Source organism: Peromyscus californicus, unplaced genomic scaffold (genome assembly GCF_007827085.1).
Source record: "Peromyscus californicus insignis strain IS unplaced genomic scaffold, ASM782708v3 Scaffold_11__1_contigs__length_118956290, whole genome shotgun sequence".
NCBI lineage: Eukaryota > Metazoa > Chordata > Mammalia > Rodentia > Cricetidae > Peromyscus > Peromyscus californicus.
In genome coordinates, this window is record NW_026294402.1 from 107,478,844 (window position 1) to 107,497,177 (window position 18,334).

Sequence of the window (18,334 nt, forward strand, 5' to 3'; positions counted from 1 at the left end):
ACTTGGGATATGGCGTGGGCTTTCGCTGGGAGGAGGGGGAGTTTAAAGGAAGTGTCAAGGAGGAGGCAGCTAACAGAAAAGTACGGCGAACAAGACGGAGGCGTTGAGAGAAGCAGGCTTCTTGTGCCACGGGTTTCTGAGTAATGCTAGTTGTGGCCATGTCCTTGTCACAGTGGACAGCTCAAAATCAAGCTTTAAAAATGGTTAAGATCAGTCACCAGTCTGATTTTTAAAAGTGAAAGGTGCCATTTGCCTCCAACCTTTTCAAAGTCACCCTAATGAAACAGAGAGGATCTGCCAGGGACGGCAGCCCTTCATGAGCCTACACTCTTTCTGTTAATTGGCACTGTCAACCTCCGAGCCCCCAGGTCCCCAGGCTTTCCAGTCACAATGTGCCGTCAGGCATGGAGATTTTCAGAGGGCTTCGTGTAAAAGAATGGCAGAAGTCTCGCTTTTGAGCAACTGTTTCCAAAGCTCAGGTTGCAATAAAAACTTTATTCTGTTCCTATAGTCTCAGACCCACTCCTGCCTCTCTCCCCACGATGCCTACCTAGAAGCTGCACCCACCTAAAATGTGCTCAGATTCTCTCCAAGCAGGAAGACCTCAGGACAGAAGATGGTTTCCAAAGCTTGTCTCAGAGCTGCCTTTGTGGTGAAAGTGAGTGTACACGAGTTAAGATTTTAAGAACTAATAAAATATTGTCTGTTGTAGAGGTGCACACCTGTAATCCCAGCACTTGAGACAAGGAAACAGGAGGATCGGAAGTTCAAGGTCAGGCTGGAGAGATGGCTCAGAGGTTAAGGGCACTGTTCTTCCAGAGGACCCAGGTTCATATCCCACCCACGTGGCAGCTCACAGCCACTTGTACTTCAGTCTCGGGGGATCCAACACCCTCTTCTGGCCTCCATGAGCATCAAATGTATACACAGACATACATGCAGGCAAAACATCACATACATTAGACAAATTCAAAAATAGTTCCAGATCATCCTCACCTACATAGTGAGTTTGAGGCCAGCCTGGGCTACATGAGACCTTTCTAGAGTGGTGGGGAAGAAACCATGAAATACGTTCACTTATTTTACACTCTTCCTATTTCACTGTAACAGATGACATTTGTGGACCAAAAATCTTGGGATGAAGCACGGGTTGGCCAGAAAGAACATCCATGCTATCATAGACTAGTGAGCTAAGAAAACAGTAAACATCACATCTAAGCTTGTTTAACTACAGAAACAGTGACAAACATCTCCTTAGGGGAGGGCGACTATGACGGAAAACACGGCAGTAGCATGCGAGTTCTAGGAGATCACTGGGAATTAAATATTTCAAATTTCTTAACATTTGGAGGGAAAAGATGATGTTTTGATTGGTTGTTGGCTGTATTTAAATTATATATCCTATAGACACTCCTAGTTAAGTGAAAAGGAAATCTTCAGAAATAACAGAAGATAAGTAATACAATGGGCAAGAGGTGAGTCTATTACTCAATCCAAGAGAAAAGAAAGGCTAAGCAGGACAAATGGAAAGTAGAAAATCAGAAAGAAATCCAAGTGCATCGGTAATCATGACAAGTGGAAATGGACTGACTGATTTAAAATAAAGATGATTCAAGCTGGGCTGTGGAGGAGAGGCTCAGTGAGTGTTGGCCATGCCAGCCTGAGGCACGAGCAAAGGAGTTATCCTGCCAGTCGGTCCAGAGACATGAAACCGAAGCAACCAGCAACAGAGCACAGGAAGTTCCTTTCTTCCTCTTTCTTTCTTTCTTTCTTTCTTTTTCTTTCTTTCTTTCTTTCTTTCTTTCTTTCTTTCTTCCTTCCTTCCTTCTTTCCTTCCTTCCTTCCTTCCTTTCTTCCCCTTTCTCTCTTTCTTCCTTCCTTTCTCTCTTTTTCTTTCTCCCTCCCTCCCTTCCTTCTTTCTTTCTTATTTTCTGTCAGACAGCCATAAAACTGGACTGATTTGGAGGTCATAGAAGAGAAAAAATAAATGCAGACAATGCAAAGAAAGAAATGGAAACAAAAGAAGGTTATCCCTGAGCCCCCAAGAGGAACACAGCAGGGCTGCTGGAACCAGAGTGATGGGAACATCTCCTGGAAGTGTGCGGGTAACTACAGAAAAAGAACAGCAAGGCAACACACCCTTGTCACAAGCTGGGTGTCAGTGGGTGGCTGTCCCCAAAATTCATATTCCAAAAAAACTGATTGGATGGAGCAGAACTGGGAATCTAAACAAACCCACGTCCAAGTTGCAACCTTAGCACTCATTTACCGGACAGCCCGTGGAAAACAGTGTATGTGACTGTCTAATGTGATCCGCAGTAGAATCATGATGGTAGGCAGACCCACATCCAATCCATGTATGTGACAATATAAGCAAAGGCTGAGTGTCAAGCTATAGCCCCCACCTAACATCTGCAAGCCCAGCACATTCCACAGGTTGCATAGCCCCTCAGAGGAAAGAAGAAAACATGGTGATTCTCTTGATGCATTTCTTTGTAATACATAAGTTTCATTTCCCCAAATAAGTAGACTATTTGTTTTCACCTGCAACAAGTTTCTCTTTCCCTGTTACATCACAAAGAGAATTGGAGTATTGGGGGATCACTAACCACAACCAACCAGTGACTGTTTCTGAACCCATGCACCAAGACAGGGGTTCCTATTGCAGCAAATTTTCTTTTTTGAGACAGGGTTTCTCTGTGTAGCTTTGTGCCTTTCCTGGAACTCACCCTGTAGCCCAGGCTGGCCTCAAAGATCCTCACAGAGATCCACCTGCCTCTGTCTCCCAGGTGCTGAGATTAAAGGTGTGTACCACCACCACCCGGCTGCAGTGATTTCTGTACTCTGAGGCAGATGCAGGAGACCCAATCCCCTCACCACAAGGCACATATGAATACCTTCAGTCTAATAGGAGAAGAGAGGGAGCTTCTAAGAGGGGGACACAAGCCCAAATAAAAAAACAGGGTCCCTTAGAGTTGGTGGACTCCTGGTCCTGGGGTCCCTTCTCTATTGGGAAGTCTGTAAGGCTTGCCAATAAACTTCACGTTCACCTTGCTCTGAACTATTTTTCTTATCTCTTTAATTCTTTAATAAGCAGAGGGAAAAGAACCTATCAGGCTAGCTGGTATCATACTTTCTGAGTATAGTGAAATGCAATCCACTCTCCAGGTTTCTGCAGGCTCTGTTGAGGCTCTGGTGTTCCAAATACCTACAGATTTTAGGAATGCTCCAGCCTACAGCCTGCCAGACATTTTGGAACACAAGTTTGTATGATGGCAGAGAGAAGGCTCAGAGTGGAGACCCAGAAAGCCCTAAGAGAGGGCTAAGGACAATGAGGTCACCTTTGAATGGTTCTGAGCAGACTTTGCATGATGTCTGGTGAGCAAAGAACACTACTTGGTGAATGAAAGGCCTGAAAGGTCCTCTCCAGAGCCAGAAAGTTAACAGGGACCCAAAATTCATTCCTCCAACCATGCAGAGAATATTTACAGAATGTCTATGTGCTAAGCATGCTGCTATGTGTTGGGATATGGCAGAGATCAAAGCAGGCAAAATCAGGGTTGGAAAGATGGCTGAGTAGTTAGAAGTGAGCACTTCTCTGGAAGAAGAAAGACTGGGATTAATTCCCAGCACCCACGTCAGGCAACTCAGGACAACCTGTAACTCTAGCTCAGGGGATCTGATGCGCTCTTCTGGCCTCTGAAGACACCAACATGCATGTGTACGTATACAGACACATCACACATAAATTTTAAAAAAAGAAATAATTCTTTAAATAAAACAGACAAAATAGCTGCTTTGAGCAACTAAAATTTAATAAAACACATATATTATGATAAGTGCTGCGGGAAAGAGATAAGGATAATGCAGGGAAAGGAGACATGGGGACCAGCTGTATGTGGGTAAATAGGCTCCTTGGCTTCACAGGGAGGACACGTAGGTCCCTTAGGAGGGACTAAGGAAAGCAAGGGCAGGAGTCATGTGACTATCCGGAAAAGAGCAAACCAAGCTGGGGAAGCAACACGTGTCGAGGCAGGAATGCACACACAGTGACCAGGCCCCGAGTTTTACCTGTGATGCCAAGGCCACTGTATGCGTCATGTTAAGAGACTCCTCTCTGGATATCTGCACGGAGCTCCGTTAATGTCTTAGGAGACATCACCAGTGACATGGATTCAGAGTCCCCTCAACCTCACTGCCACTCCTTGCCATGCACAGCCAGGGTCACCTGCAGTCTACCAGGCTCCCACTCATGAGGACTGACTAAAAAGCTCACATAGCCTCTAGCTCTGGTTTCCTCAGCAACCATACTTCTCTTATTATTATATTTTATTAGTTTCCTTTTCTTTTCACAGGATAAAACTATCAGCTGTGAAATCCATTTTGTTTGCTGGAAGCTGTACCACAGCGGACACTACCCAAAACAGACTCCAAGACTAAAGCTTCTCGCCTTGGTGACACATTTTCTGACCCAGCCATCCAGCCATCGTGACTATTGCTTCCCACCTAGCAACGGCCCCTAACTTTGAGCTCCTCTTTCACCTAGCAACGGCCCATAACTTTGAGCTCCTCTTTCACATTCTTTCTTTTCCCTGATTTTATTTATGCTCCTAAGTGACAAATTTCAGGCGATCTTTTGGAGCTCGCTAGAAGCTAATTTTGAGATGAGGATGTAAGAGTGTTAAAAATAAATTCATCATGAGCACAGGGGTGTCTATTTAAAATGCTGATGTTCTGTGATCTGTTGAATGCAACTGAGAAGCTGTGAATCTGCAGTGGTGAATGTCTGTCCTCACCCCACATCCTGCCTCCATCAGCACAAAGCAAGCAGTCCCTGCTTCCATTGGAAACCCAGGCTTCTGTGCTGTGACTCCTCACAGTCCTCAAAGCTTTTTCAAGGTCCTTAAATCCCTCTTAAATACCGCCTTCCACCACCACCACCATTGAACCGCTACCCTTAATTCCTTGGGCAGTCTGTCTGGATTGTCCTTGAGCTCAGCCGCCTTCCAGCATCTAAAGCCTCAACACATTGCCTTGGTACCCTCATTGATGGAATTCTCCATCACCCTTCTCTTTACCATGCCTCATTTGTGGGCATTTCTTTCTCAAAGCACTCCAGTTCTGGTGTTCTGGATTGGGTTCTAGCTCTCTAGGCTCTGAGAACTCTTTAAGGGCTTCTTAAGCACAATCTGAGTGTCCCCAGGCATGGCTGCCCATTCCTGTCACTCATTTCCAACTGATCGGCCCTATCCCCAGCTGTCAGAAGACTCACACATCCCTTAAATTGATGAATCAATAACAAATTGACTTGTTTTCACAGCCTGTGCACAGGATTTTCAGTACTGAGTTTCTTTAGTTTATCCCATTGGGGCCCCAGTTTGCCCACTGCTCACTTCACAGGCTTTTGCTCATGTGTCATCCATGGTGATACTTTCCAGGGAATCACTGATTTCTCCTGATACTGCAACTAAAGACTTGTACAGCAGCTGCCACTGGCCTCTACTATCACGTGTGTGCACTGTGCTATCACTTGCCCCACACCAGGATCTTTGAAGTTATGGATGGTTTTGTTGAGCTATGTTTCACTGCAACACAATAAATGTGTCATAGATAATAGAAGGAGGGAGACAGGAAGGGAGGGAGAGATCCTGGTTTTATAAATGGAGGAAAAAGAGAAATTGCAAAACTTGCCTAGATTCCATGGCTGGAAACTACAATCCCCAGGCCCAAGAGCACTGTGTGTGTGTTTGGGGGAGCGGGGGTGAATGCATATATGTATGTACACATGCCTGTCTAGGCTAGACATCAACCTCAACTGTTGTTTCCCAGGAGTCTCCCACCTTGTTTTCTAAGACAGAGTCTATCACTGGGACCTGGGACTTGCTGAAGGGACTAGGCTAGCTAGCCAGTCTCTCTCTCTCTTTCTCTCTCTCTCTCTCTCTCTCTCTCTCTCTCTCTCTCTCTCTCTCTCTCTCTCACACACACACACACACACACACACACACACACACACACACACACACACACAGTCTGTCTTTGCCTACCTAGCACTGGAATTGTGCATACGGACCACTACATCCAGCCTTTGAACATGGGTTATGGGGATGGAACTGGGTCCTCATGCTTGTATAGAAGGCACTTTACAAAGTGAGCTACTTCTCTGACCCCCACGCACAGCTTTAAGGTGTAGAAAGACCAGGACTCTCCTCTCACACCACAGGTGCCTAGTCCTCCAGTCGTCAATCACCTTTCTCTCTGTTTTGTTAGAAATGGCATGAGTGCGCTTTAAAAGACAAGCCAAGAAGAAAAATTCTCATGACCTCCCACTGGGATGGGGCTTTTCACCCAACTTCTTCCCATGCTTCTCCAACAGAAGAGGCAAAAGGTGTGCTGGTCTCCCTGCTGAGCGCAAAGGCCTGAAAGTACTCTTGGAGGACTCTCAGAGGACCACACGTAACCATCCCCGAAGCTTCTCCACACCACTGCTTCCAGGTGCAGGGATACAAGTGAACCTTATGTGCCGAGTCTGCTCTCAGTTTCAGAGTCTACAACGCTGTACCCTGTGGACATCTACCTACCACATTAGTGCCTACAATGGCCACATGCAATGGCCAACTGGTAACAGTGACCATTTCTATCTACCAGGCTCTGGCCATGCTTTAGAGATTTATGGGTAGGCTTTCCTTCAAGGAAGGCCTGGCCTTCCAACCGATGGGAACACAGCTATGTGACAACTTCTGGCAGCAGCCCTGCTCTACCTCAGTTTTCTACCCTGAGAAACCCAAGACCATGCTCCTCAAGGGTCCAGTTCATGGCCTTTCTAGTGGGCAACTCTATCCCTAGCTACTTCAAGGTCCGTCAAGACCTTACATGGCCTGCATTAGGGAGGAACCCCTTTTCTTCCACCCTACCATATGCTTCCCACTCTGATGCTCAACTCTCTCAACCCCTTCTTCCAAGACAGCCCAGCTGAACCAGGAGTTCTTCCTCAGCTCCTGCATCATCATTTTGCTCACCCATGATTTGTATTCTCCATTTTCTATTCTGTGATATTTCCCTGTTTATTTTTATCAGTTGGAGATAGAATATTGAATGATCAGGATAAGGAGGCAGGACCTCCAAATGTGATATCTTTGTTTACTAGGAGAGAAGTTAATTTGCTGGGGGTCACTGTTTAGATTGATGTTCTAGCCTCTAAACTCCTGGTTTGCTTCTAGTTGCCTACACCCATGGGCACAAGCCTCTGAAAGGTTACCTGATCCCTCAGCTCTTTAAAATGTCAACTGTGTTAACTCCTTCTGGGCAGTTGATTGTCAGTGTTTAAAATGATTTAGTACTGGAATATGTACATAAGATTAAGTATAAGAAGGATTACTTCTTTCCAAAATTGATTTTGTTTTTGGCTGCCATCTTAATCTCACTGCTATCTGGATAGAGACTTTCAATTCCTGAGTGAAAATAGAAAAAATTCTTTTCATGGTCAGAAGGTAAGTAAGTGGGAATTGAAGGGAGGGAGGAGGATGGAGCTAATTCCATGTGCCAATTCACAACCTGTCTTTGCAGTGGGTGTTGTGAATTAACCCCATGTTATCTACCAGGATAGTGCATGTTCCCAGCTCACATATATGTTGGTTGATGTCTCCCTTCTGTGAAGAACTTCCAAAGCACACACACAGCTGACCTCCCCGACCTACTCGACTATTAGTAACACTGACCATAAAGGGCTACGACCAGCTTTCTCCTTACCCATGGCAAGCCATTCCCTTCAGGCTTTGCCTCCTATAGGATTTCCCTACAAGTCCATGGCTCAGATACTGAAAATATACAGCACTGAAATAGTTGCAATGTGCTATAGAAGACAGGTCCATCGCTAATCATTTCATTCACATCTATTAAAGGTATGCCTTCATTGGCTTCATGCAAGACCTCAATAACCAAAGCAATCCTGAGCAAAAAAGAACAATACTGGAGGGATTACTATTCCCTATTTCAAGACACATTACAGAGCTATAGTAATAAAATCAATATGGTACTAACGCAAAAACAGACACATAGACCAATGGAAAAAAATAGATTATCTAAGCATGAGTAGATATAACTACAGCCATTTGATATTTGACAAAGACACCAAAAACATGCACTGGAGAAAATAAACCATCTTCAACTAGATGTCCATATGTCCAAGTAGATGTTTAAAGAATGAAATTAAACCCTTATTTATCTCTACACACAAAAATAAACTCCAAAAGGACCAAAGATCTCAGTGCAAAACCTGAAACTACTAGAAGAAAATACAGGCCATACCCTCTAAGATATAGATGTAGGTAAAGATTTTCGGAATAAGACTCAATTTGCTTAGGAATAACAACCACCAATTGACAAGTGGGACCTAGTTCAGTCTTTGCTCTACCCTTTGTCATAGTTGCTTCCCAACTGGGATGCAGAGAAAGAAAAATAACTTTAGTTTAAGTTGTGACTCATGGGTTTGGTTCTAAATTGAAAGATCCAAGACATTCAGAGCCTCAACGCATTAAGTGTTTCATCTTCTTTGATTTCTAGAGCCCCCTCCATGGACTCCACCTAGTCCTTTCATGTGTGTTGTTGGGTGGGTGGGATGTGGGTGTGAAGTGTTTCTTAATTGACCTGGTGCTCTCTAAATAGCCTCTGGATTATACTGTGCAGAGATAGGGCTTGGTGCTAGCAAGGAGTAGTGTCCCCAAGGAGAAAGTGGCCCTACTTTCAGTGTCCTCCCCGGGACCTACCACGATGTCTCCAGCCTCTGTGGCCCACAGACTGGCTTGTCTTGTTTCCTCAAGACCCGAGAATGCTCCCTAGTTAACTGGTTCTGTCAGGGACCTTCCTAACCCCACTCAGAAAACCCTTCATATATGCTGTGTCTATTACTGTCTTTCTTTCCCCCACAAGGTTCCTTCTCTGTGACAGGCTCATCTCTCAGCACATTCTAAGTGATATCCATACCAGGGAGTATCCAAAACAAACTCAGGAAAGCCAGATCGACCCTTCCCTACTCTGGACATTTGGCTTCTTCTGGACCCACTTCCATCTCCCTTCAGCCTACACCTACCAGGACTAAGATTCACAGGATATTCTATTTACCCATCCTGATTTTTTAAACATTTCCAAAGTTCAAAACTCTATAACCAATTCTACCAGGTTTTATGTTTTTTACATCAAGCAGGCAGCTATAATAACTCAGAGCATTTTTATCTTGACAAATACCTTTCTAGCCAGTGCCTCTCATCTCTCATCACAGTAAGACTGCCTATCAAACTACTGGGGAAACCTCAAGGCACACCAAAAGAGTCTTTATTCCACTCATGGGCCAGAAGGCTGGTGGGGTCAGGTGATTATCTGGGTCTTGCTAGGCTTGGAGAGAACTCAGGAGGAACTCTTACATCACCAGGGATGTGGATGTGGCTCATGTGGGTTGTTTGTCCCAGCTTCTCAATTTTCTCTTCTGTCCCATGTGACCAACAGGGGTCTTAGGCACATTTTTCTCAGAGTAGTAGCAGAGTGCAAGAGGAACCCAAACACATGTGTGTATTCCCACCTTCTGTAGGTTTCAGAAGGTGTGCTAGCATCCATTAGCCAAATCAAGTCACATGAGGGGAAAAATCAAAACTATACTCTGCCAAATGAAGAGGTACTGAGTACTGAAGATCAGACAGGTAAGGTTGTTAAGAATTGGGGAGTGAAAAGCTGGACAAAAATGGATGTCCTGAATGCTGACTATTTCAAATGACTCTTGTAGCACATCTTTTTCCATGGTCTCACTGATCACAGCTTTGGACCAGGTTGAAATGCTATCTCTGTTAAGGTATGACCTACTTAAGACCAGGAATTGTAAACAGAGATTGAGCATGGCCCTGCCCCTGGTCTTTGCAGTGGGTACTACAATTTCCCAATAGGTGTCATCACATAGTCCGTACCCTAAGGCTTTGAGTGACATGGGGCACACTTCTTGTTTCAGGAGAACTCATATCCCTCTGAAAGGATGGAGTTCATCAATGAACAATATTCTGCACACAGGAATTTGAGATGGCTCTATCTTGGTAAAGCTTGGAGCATCTGTGGGCTTGAAGGAGAAGCCAGGGCTTATTCTAAATATAAATGAGAGGCCACAGAACCACAGTCCATGGGCAGACACAAGGAGGGAAGCCAGTCTACCCCAAAGTCAGACAGCAGAAGATGGGGAACAGAATCAGGCCCTACCTCTGACCACTCACAATAGTAGACAACCCACATGCCCACAGCATTCTTCCCAGATTCCCTACACTTTTTATCCTACTTCATTTTCCCTGCAGTATTTATTACCTGAACTGTGTGTATTCATCTACTGCGGTGAATCCATATTTCCACACCAGAGTGCAAGCTCCCTTGGGTAGACTCTGCTTTCTTTGCTGTGCCATCATCATTAAACAGACTCAGTAAAACTGTGCTGACTACATGAACACACAGGTAGATTGTGGAGCTCAGCTTACGTTGAATTTCTACTTCTCACCGCTGAAAAAATCCAGAGATGCTGTCAGACCACTCCAGCTGAATGAATATTGATGGGGCGGGGCGGGGGGGGGTGTCTATGAGAGCAGAAAACATAAGGGCTGCTATCAGATACCAAAGTCTTCATAAGGGAGAGCATAGTGTTCATTCTCTGTGGTTCCGGAAGGGGAAGTTGGATTAGGACTTGATGTAAGGAAACGTCTCCTCAGAAGCTGTTCCTGATGATTTGTGCTGACAGTCGGCAGCAGGCTTCCTGTCACTTGGGCAACAGGTTAATCTTCCCAACCAATGGAAACCAGGCAAAGCACGCTGCACAGTGACAAGTCAGCTGCTGGATGATTTCCTGTAGGGAATGTGTGACTCCAGCCTTCTCTCTGGGGGCCCCCAGACTGCGTGTGCATCTGAAGACCTGAACAGGTGGGGCTGTCTCTCCTTCGCATATAGGTTTTGTAAAGCTTTTATCTTGTCCCATTCTAGCTTTGGGGCCTAGAGTCCCGTGTTTCCAAGAAAGGCAGGTCAGATAAATTAACTATCCTGAGATTACACTTATAAAGTGCTCATCTGTGACATATTTCTGAACCAAAGTCTTCAATTTAATATGAATTTCAGAATTCAGCGTACACCATAAGGGATGCATTACCATTGCCCTTGTTTTCCAGGTAAAGTAATAAACACTCAAAAGGCTTATTAAGTATTTCTAAGGTCAAAAGATGAAATTCTAAAGCCTGGAAACTGAGCTGTTACCCATGACTCCAGTGTCAAGCTACAGCTTATGTACTATCTGAGAAAACTCCTTCATCCTACAATATCTTGATAGGTTCTTCCAGATCTGGGGACTAGGAGCCCCCTTCCACTGCAAGCTATATAGTTAGGATTCCAGACTTCACAACTAACTAGCCAGTAAGAAAGACATCCCACCCTGCAGGGCTCTCGAAGCTAACTACTCAAGTACTGGAGAATCTCCCTATAGGTTTGTGTTTCTCCAACATTCCCTGCCTTACCCTGTCTTTGCATATTCCTGACACCAAAACAGCAAGAGGGGCTGGACCAAGGCAGGTGGGCTGGATAACAGGGTGAGCTCCCTTTTTACACATTAAAACCAGGGGCTTATCACTCTGAGTTTGTGTAGCTTGTATCAGGTGGCCCACAGCTAGCCAGTGTCAGAGCCAAGTTTTTTAATTGAGCGTAAGGGAATCCAACAGCCTACTCCTCTTTCCCTCTCCTGATCACCATCCAGTGTTTTTCCACCGATATTGTTTTGGAAAAGATAGATTTGAGATTGCAGTTCCACTTTATTCATATTTAAAGGTATACAGAGTCTCCTAATTAGAATTGTTGGGAGAATTATTAGAGCTACTATTTGTTCACCTTCTTTCATCCTGGTTCCTACCCCTACCCCAGTAAATGATCAGAGAAATAATTTTGCAAAGACTATGAGGTTTCCTCTTCTGATCTTGGTTATTATGTTAGCTACTGCACAGTAATGTCCCACAAAATCCCCTACATCTCAAAAGCTTAAGGCAATGATTATTGACTGCTGTGGGTATAGGGGTTAGTTTTCAGGGAGGAAGAGGCTTGGCTGTGAACTACTGTTTCTGAGGGTTGCCTCACTTAGACAGGTTTCATCCAGCTCCCTCTGCTTCATGCATGAGACTGTCCAATGCATCTCATGCTTTTGTAGACACTCTCACAGGCCTTCAGACAGCACAAGCACAAGAAAGCACACTGGAACACCTGAATATCCTCCATTCTCTACTCACATAGGTGCGTTAATGGTCTACCAACCAATGTATATCACATGATCAAAGTCAAGGGTGAGTAAAATATAACCCATCCATAATGGTGGCAGCATGATGCTAGGGCTACCACCACAAAACATCAGATGCTGACAGACTAAAGCAACAAAATTTTTTTCCTGGCAGCTCTCCAGCTGGGAATCTAATATCCAGGTGTCAGCAGGATTGGTGCCTTCTGAAGCCTTTTTTCTTGGGTTGCAGAAGGCCATATTCATGCTGAGCTCTGAGGTGGCCTTTTCTATACACTCACAAGCTATGGGTGCTAGTTAAGTCCTTTGTTTCTTGCTGGATTTGTTGTTGTCACTTCTTTATTGTTATTTGTGTTGCTGTTACAGTCCATGGTGCTAAGAATCAAACACAAGGCTTTGTACACATTAGGCAAGTACTCTACAACTGAGCTAAATATACCCCCAACCTACTTCCTCGTTAAAAATGAAGACAGCACTGTTGTCCTTATAAAAACCATATTGGATTAGAACTCTACCCAGGAGACTTTCCATCGCTTCTATAGAGACATTGTCTCCAAAAACAATTATACTTCAGCCACTGCTTCGGCACAGAAATTTGAGGAAAATACAGTTCAAGGCATACATAGTATTAGTGAGTCGCTCTGAACAATAAAGCTTGGTTTCCCTTTAAGTGTTTCTGCAGCTTGGAGCCTGACAAAGCACAGTTCCAAGTTCCGACTCCATCACTCATCCGCCATACAACAACCTTAGAAAGATAACCTTTCCCCCACTTATCACATTAGAATTATAATAATAATGAACTCATACATTTGGTAAAAGTGGAATGAAAGAATTAATTTTATAAAAGCATGTATCACAAGATTTTGCTCAAAGTAATTGCTCAAGAAATGTCACTGGTGTCAAGGTTCTTTGCAGTAGAGAAACTTTACTTTACACAGGGAGGGAGGCCGCATGGGCTGTGGCACAGCCCACGTGCCTTCCCTATCAAGGCCTGGATTCTCTCCTGCAGCAAATTCTATTTTCCCAAATCCATCTTCCTTCAATCTGTTTCTGCAATATGGTGACTCTTTTTAAAAAGTCTACTTAACATTTCTCTGCCAATAAATTAGAGACCAGAAAGAGGATAGCACACACTTGCCTTTCTAGACACTTTGCAGATGGCTTGCTGCCTTGAAGCCATGGCATGGCTGTGGTGGCCTCAGCAGAGAATCTCAACTTTTCTCTTGCTTTGTGGGAAGCCAGTGGGCTCAAAAGATCAGAGTGCTGGGGCTAAATGTGGCCCTTTGGGAGTTTCTCTGAGACTCTGGAGTTCTGGATATGTAATCAAAAAGAACTTTCAGAACTTAGCAGTGGCTTCTCAGAATCAGGTTGTTTGGTTCACAGGCTATGGGCTGTGGGGAGTCTGATGAGTCCATGACCATCTCCCAACGCCTGTACAAAGGAATTGCTATCCATCCAACCCTGCCAGCATCAATTCTTTCAAAAGCCAGTCTTTGCATGTGGGGTGTGCGTGTGGGTGTGCATGTGTGTGTCCACATTCACACTTGTTGGTATATGTGTCTATGTGTGTATATCTATGTGTGTGTCTGTGTATGTCTATGCATATATATGTCTATGCGCGTGTTTCCACATTCACATGTGTTGATACATGTGAGTTTATGTGTGTATATCTGTATGTATATGTGTGTGTATCTGTGTGTGTGTCTATATGTGTGTGTGTCTATATGTGTGTGTATATATGTCTGTCTGTCTGTGTGTGTATTTCTATGTATATGTGTCTGTGTGTGTATATGTCTATGTGTATATCTGGAAGCTAGAGGTCAACTTTTGACATCATTCCTCAGAAGCCGATCACTTTGTTTTTTGAGATAAAGTCCTTCACTGGGACCTAGGGCTCACTGATTAGTCTAGGTTGGATGGTTAGAAAGACTCTCCAGTGTTGAGAACACAGAACATGTACCATAGTGCCCAGGTTTTATGGAAAATTAAATTCAGGTCCTCATGTTTGCACAGCAAGAACTTTAGGAAGTGAGCTACCTCTCCAGTCCTCAAATTACTTTTCACTGTTATGTTCAGTGGTCTTTAGGTTCTTAGATCCCTCCCACCAACAAGCTCATCATAGTAAGGGTGGGGCCAGGAACACAGGGATGAGAACACAGTGTGCTTTTCTTCTCTACTTTACAGTCACACCTTAGTTAATGAGCAGTCTCCCTGAACAGGAGACATTTTCCCCCTATAAACAAGATGTTTACACTGATACTCTTATTAAAGTATCAAAATCCAATAGGTGTGCATGCTGCAGTTAGAAGCTAGAGACAACACTGGATGTGAAAGGAAATATTCAAGAACAACTTCTACAAAGGTTAACGCCTGCATGAAAAGATGTCAGGATATGGAAAGAAAAAATACCTGGAGAGAAACATGTCTGCAAGGTGATAGTAGTCACCAGACAGACAGCACCAGCAGCTTAGGGACTGGTTGGGAATGTAAACTATCAGGTCCTAATCCAGACCCACGAGCTTAGACACTTGGTCCTGAGTTGGTGGTGCTCTTTGGAAAGGTTATGGAACCTGGAGGGACAGCCTTGCTAGAGGAAGCACTTGACAGAGGGGAAGGCTTTAAGAGCTCATCCCACCTTTATTGACCTGTCCCTTGCCTCCTCCATGCAAGTGAAATGTGGTCAGCCAGCTTTCTGCCCTGTCTTTGCTGTCGTGAGGGCACTATTTTCTGGAACTGTAATTAATAGACTTTCTTCCTTAAATTGCTTTGGTCATGATGTTTTATCATCACAACAGAAAAGTGACCAACATGGCTAGGCTAGCTGGCCAACAAGCATCAAGGACCCACCTGTTTCCACATCCCTAGCCCTGAGATCACAAGAGTAAGCCATCACTCCTGGAATTTTATGATGGGCACTGGGGATCAAACTCAGGTCTTCTTCCTTTCCCTGAAAGCATCTTCCCATATGAGCTATTGTCTCAGCCCCCAAACTTCATGAGTTCTGTTTTGATAATCCTTCCAGTGATTATGATGCTGCTAGAGTTTGAGAACCACTGCTCTGGAGAGTGGCATGCTCCCAGAACATCTTGCCCTCACCAGGGACTTATCTGGACTATACAGAATCCCTATCTGGGACCATCCAGGAAATTCAGGACAAATTAACCACAGCCTTCCTCATGGCCTCCACATAGTCATCCTGGTCATAAGAGGGCTACTATTCCCAAATGAGAAGAAAAACAGAAATAAGACCAAGGTGTCTGTCTTAGTCACTGTTCTGTTGCTGTGAAGAGACACCGTGACCAAGACAGCTGTTATAAAAGAAAACATTTAATTGGAGGCTTGTTTACAGTTTCAGAGGCTTACACTATTATCATAATGGCAGGAAGCATGGTGGCATACAAGCAGGTGTTGGAGCAGTAGCTGAGAGCTTCATGGTAATCCATAGGCAGAGAGAGACACTGGGCCTGGATGGACTTCTGAAACTTCAAAGCCCACCCCCAGTGACACACTTCCTCCAACAAGGTCACACCTCCTAATCCTTCTAATCCTTTCAAACAATTCCACTCCCTGATGACTAAGCATTCAAATATATGAGCCTATGGGGGCCATTCTTAGTCACACTACCACAGTATCTACGAGAAGACATTCAAATTTGCTAAAGATGTTTGGGCTGGGGAAAGTCAAAACCCTCACCTTTCCTTTCCCATATATGTGTCCCTGCATAACTTGCCAATTCTCAGAAGCATTTAGAATGAACTTAGAACTCCTAAGGAAGATATTTAATGTTCTAAAGACCTGAGAAAATCTGTAGTCTGACTGGTCTCCCCAGCCCCTCAAGTACACAGCCTTGGGTTCAGAAATGAGGAACGTGTTCCTCTGGGATAATCAGTTTAATGTGTGTGTGTGTGTGTGTGTGTGTGTGTGTGTGTGTGTGTGTGTGTGTGTGTGTTTATGATAGTCACTGGACCTCAATGCTTTTCCCTGAAGTTATTGGGTAGAGGTGTACCTCAGAGGTGGAAGACTAGCCTAGTGTGTATGAAGCACTTCCACCCTCAGCATTGCAAACACATGCAGACATAACAATTAAGCACAAGATCTACAAATTTGGTGGTCATTAAATTCAAGGTACTGATAAATGAGTACACGTCCAGATAAGTTGTCAGCACAAAGGTAGTGTGTTTTCCATAGGAACAAGGTATGTGGTACACAGATAAAACAAATAAATAAGAATATATATGCTCTGTTGCATTCATTTTCTAACAAACATAACAAATTATTGTGGTTTTTTAAAAAAATCAGTCACTTATTAGCTTGCAGTGATGTGGGTCAGAAGTTCAGAAGCAGCTTACCTGGGTTCTCTCCCGGGAGTCAGAAAGAGTTAGAATCGATGGGTCAGCAAGGCTGTATATCTGTCCTAGTCATGGTTACTTATGCTGTGATGAAACATTTTTAGTAAAATCAAGTTGGGGAGGGAAGGGTTTATTCAGTTTACACCTTCACATCACTGTTCATTGCTGGAGGAAGTCAGGGAAGGAACTCAAACAGGGCAGGAACCTGGAGGCAGGAGCTAATGCAGAAGCCACGGGGGAGTGCTGCTGACTGGCTTGCACTTGTGGCTTGCTCGACCTGCTTTATTATAGAACCCAGGACCACCTACTTTAATCACTAAGAAAATGCCCCACAGGCTTGCCTACCCCAATCTTATAGAGGTGTTTTCTCAACTGAGGCTTCCTCCTCTCTGATGACTCTAGCTTGTGCCAAGTCAACATAAAACTAGCCAGCACAACTGACCCCTTGTCAATTTTACATACAAACACTCCACTGTTAAGCCACAAACTTTCCTTTCTTATTCATTCCAAAGATTACACATTAATAAAGACATCACAATATAAAACATTTACAAACTTAAAAAGTCCCACAACCTTACAAATTAAAACACTTTAAAAGTTGTCTCTTTAAAAACATCCAGTCTCTTTTAATATCCGAATTCTCTGTGAAACCCCCAAATATCTCTCTCTCCCTCCCTCCCTCCTTCTCTCTCTCTCTTTCTCTCAAGTTGAAAGTCTCTCAACTGTGGGCTCCTATAAAATAAAAAATAATTTAAGTACTTTCTTACTTCAGCAGGGAAGAACCAGGGCACAGTCACAACCTGAACCAAGCAAAACCAAACTCCAACAATGTAAATAACTCCATGTCCAATAGCTTGGATTCACCCGTGATTTTCTGGGCCCCTCCAGAGGACTTGGGTCATTTCTCCAGCTCTGTCCTCTGCAGCACACACAGCTTGTCCACTAAGATCAGGCAAGCTCCACTCTACCACTCATGCTGTTCTTAGTAGTCATCCCATGGTACTGTAGCTTCCAAAATGCTGGGATCTCTTGCTGCAACTTCACCACTAGTCTCTCCTGGGCTCTCTTCATGATGCCAAGCCTTAAATTCTCTGTGTGAACCTTTTAATCCTGAACTTTCAACTGCTACTGAGGCTGCACCTTCACTAATGTCTTCCCCTGGCCTCTCACACTGCCAAGTCTCAGCTGCTCTCCAAGACCCCTTCATGCCTTCAAAACCAGTACCACCTGGGTGACTCTTACTCTGCCCAGTTCCATTGCCAGTTTGAGGTACAACCTTGTCCACCTCCAGAACACAGCTTCTGTGTACTGATTCTGAGGAAACACTTCCCAGAAGATTTCATCTCAATGATGTGGTCTCTTCTTAATCACCACCAATTTCTTAGCTTCAGCTAACCAGCTTCAATTGTCCCAGAAACACAAAGGTTTCCAATGGTGCTGGTCTCCTGCTGATCAAGGATGCTTCTTTAGTCCCAGCTGACCAGAATTACAAACACTTAATTCAAAATTTCAAACAGCCATGATAGTCTTTAAACTTCCCTCTGAAACTTCACAAGGCAGGCCTCCGTCTTCTACATTGCTCTCATCATTCTTATCTTCCAAGCTCCTACAGAATAGCCCTCTGAGCTCTCAACACTCAATGGCTTTTCTAGTCCAAAGTTCCAAAGTCCTTCTACAATCCTCCCAAAAGCATGGTCAG

General features: G+C 44.2%; 1 long non-coding RNA gene across 5 annotated transcripts in view; it reads right to left on the bottom strand.

Moving 5' to 3' along the window:
• LOC128100436 (uncharacterized) overlaps nt 1-18,334 on the bottom strand; it is a 415,354-nt gene that overhangs the window by 278,320 nt on the left and 118,700 nt on the right. The window lies entirely within an intron of this gene.